The sequence below is a fragment of the Mixophyes fleayi genome, chromosome 5 (assembly GCF_038048845.1).
Source record: "Mixophyes fleayi isolate aMixFle1 chromosome 5, aMixFle1.hap1, whole genome shotgun sequence".
In the NCBI taxonomy this organism is placed as follows: Eukaryota; Metazoa; Chordata; class Amphibia; order Anura; family Limnodynastidae; genus Mixophyes; species Mixophyes fleayi.
In genome coordinates this window covers 116085964-116090029 of record NC_134406.1, presented here as the reverse complement: position 1 = coordinate 116090029, position 4066 = coordinate 116085964, and the positions used below count along the sequence as shown (strand labels likewise).

The 4066-nt window shown below is 36.7% G+C and overlaps 1 long non-coding RNA gene across 1 annotated transcript; it reads left to right on the top strand.

The window, feature by feature from the left end:
* Positions 1-340: 340 nt before the first annotated feature.
* Positions 341-3478, top strand: LOC142157729 (uncharacterized). Its single transcript, XR_012692589.1, has 3 exons — positions 341-383; positions 2421-2456; positions 3440-3478. It is a non-coding gene; the product is annotated as an uncharacterized LOC142157729 (long non-coding RNA).
* Positions 3479-4066: the final 588 nt, after the last annotated feature.

The following is a 4066-nucleotide window of genomic DNA, read 5'->3' as shown; positions in this document are numbered from 1 at the left end:
TAATGATGCCATTTACTACATTGTTTACTTTATATTTTGTCAATTGTTGATTCGTCACTTGAAAGTTGGGTCTGTAGTCTTCGAAGATATCAGAATCGAAGGTAAAAACATTTCTATTAATAGCAACATAGACAACCCTTCCTATTCAATCTGATGTTCTAATACATGCAGAGTTATGATAACAGAATGAGCTTTGCTATAGTTAAATGGTTTACAATGGCATGGCAAAAGAAAGTTACACGCCAATTTCTCTGGCTGTAAAAGCCAGCTGTTCTCCTACTTTTGAAAAGAATGCTTTACTTTAACACATGTCTGAATTATGCTTTATTAAGGGTGACCAAGGCAAACCTGGGAACAATTATGCAGGGGCAAGAGGCTTACAGGTAAGAAGTTATAATGTTATATTAATAAAAGTGTGACTATACAACAATTATATTAAACTAGTAGTCTGTCAAAATGACAGGAAAAAAAAATAAGAGTAAGATCATGTTGGACCAAAGCGATTGGATAGAAAATCGACTCAATTTGGAATAGCAAAGCTCGTTATACATGGTAACTGCCACACGAAAAACATAAATAAACCAAACAGAAGAAGCCGAAGAAATGAGGAAAATCTAGTCAGTAGGAATAGTCAAGTACACCAAAGAGTCATTTGCAAACATTTTACCAAATTTGTGGCGGTGTGTGTGGGGGTGATGTGCAGAATTTATATAAGGGTGATGTGCGGATATGCAGAGATATGCGTGGGGGTGGTCTGCGGAAGTGTGTGGGGGGGAATGTGTGGAGGTGTGTGGGGGGGGTGGTGATGTGTGGAGGTGTGGGGGCGGGGATGTGCAGAGGTGTGTGTGTGGGGAGATGTGTGGGTGTGTGGGGGGTAGATTTGAGGAGGGGTGTGTGGGGGTGGTGAAGATGTGGGGGGGGATGTGCGGAGGTGTGTGTGGGGGGGGATTTGTTGTAAACTGATACTACTGAAGAAAATGGGCATTTCTTAGGAAACTATAGCAAGCATTCTGCTTTCAGAACAAATAAATTAGCCTTGCTGGCAGCATGTGAATTCCCTAAACAGGTTACATTGTATATTTAACCATAGGTCTAAAATAAAGACACATTTATTTCTGCTTGACACACAAACACTGATAACTTAATATCGTAAGCTAACAATGTGTGATACAGTCAGGGTGCATCGCTGTGCATATAGCAACACTGCCCACTAGTGGAGATGTACAAAGGTGAGGAGCAGCGTTTTATCATCATCATCATTTATTTATATAGCGCCACTAATTCAACAGCGCTGTACAGAGAACTCACTCACATCAGTCCCTGCCCCATTGGGGCTTACAGTCTAAATTCCCTAACTCAGACACACACAGACACAGACACACAGACTAGGGTCAATTTGTTAGCAGCCAATTAACCTACCAGTATGTTTTTGGAGTGTGGGAGGAAACCGGAGCACCCGGAGGAAACCCACGCAAACACGGGGAGAATATACAAACTCCTCACAGATAAGGCCATGGTCGGGAATTGAACTCATGACCCCAGTGCTGACCACTTAGCCACCGTGCTGCCACAGTGGCTCTATATATATATATATATATATATATATATATATATATATATAAATGTATATATGTTTATGATTAAAGTATTGTTTGGCATGGCGCAGATGTCAAACACTTAGCAGCATACTGAACATATCATTGAAGCAAGTAGATTATACAGTTTGGGTCCCTAAATGTGACACTCAATAATAATAATAATTAATATTAATAGTCTAAAGAATGGAGATAAAGCAAAATATTAAGTAATAAGTATCCAATGAAACAAAAGCGACCCTTGCCAATAAAAATGTTTTCCCATCACAAATATTTTAATTAGCACCTTTTGTGGTTACTAGCTGATTGATAAGTATAGGAAATAATAGACATAGACAAATCAATTAAGATCAGCATCATTTGTACTCACCTCATTGCTAGCATAGGCACTGATGGCAATGATCAAACGTCCAATGGAAATATAATACATTAGAGGAATAACATGTCTGCATCTTTACAGATTAGAGATTTTTTTTCTCTAGGACTAAAGGTTGTCTGAGCAGGGGGGCATCTGACTGGTCTAAAATTTGTGTACTCTTCTGAACAGTTACTGAGATGGTTGCTAATAGCCATAGGAAAAGAGGAATGTGAGAAGGAATATATTGCACCACATTACAAATCAGGCTTGAATGGGATTGCTACCCTTGCCCCCTCTAAAAGCTTAAAAAATTAAAAATATCAATTAAGTACATTGAAGTGCAAATAACTTGATTATTGTGTTGTTCTTAATAAATAATCTCACCAAAACATCTAGTTTAATTCTTCAATTTGTTTTATTTTATTTGAAAATTGACTGTCATTTTATTTACTTGTATTTACATCTAGGGTTCCAGAGGAGAACCTGGTCTTGTAGGCTTTCCGGTAAGAATATGCCGTTTTTATGATTGTTACACCTGTTCTATTTTAACTTATAACTGGTGTGTTTATATTGAACTATTTCCACCATGCTCTCTTTCCAGTGCCGGATCCAGGGTGGAGATAGGTGCAATCAAATTATCTGAACACTTAAATGTTGGGCTTTAGTGGTTCTATTACCTTATTTAGACCAAGGACCATGTTAATAAGAACCTCATTACTAATGTGATGTATTTCATTATTCTACTGCTGACTACAAATTTAATGGTTTTGAAATTAGGTGCAATACATAATGCCTGAATGAGAGTATAGATATGTATGGCATGAAATGATAATGGTATATAAATGCCAGTACCTTTTCAGATATCAAATTCTGTTTTTTGTATTTTTCTTTTCTCCTCAAGCACAAAAAGCTGCTGGGACTAAGAATCTTTGCATTTAACATTTTAGAAAGCTTCCATTACCACAATTATGTTTTTATTATTATTTTTATTATTATTATTATTATTATTATTATTATTATTATTATTATTATTATTATTATTATAGCCCTTTAATGCTTTTGTAACTGAATGCTCAAGTTTGCTGTGTAATATGTTTTGCTATTATACAGTATACAAGTCACTCCATTATAGAAAGATCACACTAGGGTGAGCATTTGAACCAGCTGTTGTTAAAGAACAAAAGTACCAATAATTAATTCATGGTAAAGGCTGCAGTGATGCTGTACAATAGAAGAAAAAAATTCTACAAATTGTGTCATCCTCAGTGTGGACAGGGTTTACTGTAAGCAAAGCAAATTGGAAATGAAAGTGTTAAATACTTGGGCTAATGAGAACTTCACACTGAAAAGCTGCATTAGCACAATGGATTTCAAAGCAGAAAGCTTGTAGGAACCATGTTACTTAATCAGCTGAATGTATCTGAACCAAACTTTTCAGTAAATAAAAAAAATCCCACATATTTATAACATTTTTCTCTTTGACTAGGGTTCAAGAGGATTCTATGGGGAGAAAGGAGAGCAAGGTCCAAAAGGAGCAAAAGGAGCCCCAGTAAAAATTAAATTGCTGTATTTAAATATCTGTAATGTGTTTGCTGTTGCCAGCTAAATATATTTCTTTTGTTATATTGTCATGTATTTGAGCAATACCACAAGCTGTCAAAGTTTGTTTGTTTACATTGGAGAAGAGACATGGAGATATGCTGAGCCTGAACTTGTGTGAGCTTATTAGTGCTTTAATTTTATTAATAATTAAGCAATAAAAACGATGAAGAAACTTTTTCACACTGTCCCAAAAACACAGGATCAATCCATAAAGTGGTTTATCATCAAAAACAACACAAAAAACAGTGTACTGTTAGCAGTAGATAGTTGGGTAGTAGCACACGCCCCCTCTGAGATCCTGTGGGTCTTTGCAAGTGGTTTTCTCACACTACAGCTGCTGTGTGGAACAAGCAGACCTATCTGCAGGTAGGGCTACAAATTGGCAGCCCGCCCACTTGTACAAAGCTTAGATAATACTGAACAAGCTGTGTTACAGGTAGCATGTCAAGTCATAATGTACTTCCACACAGTAACTACCCTCTGACAAAAATGCCAGGAGTGCAAAGAGTCC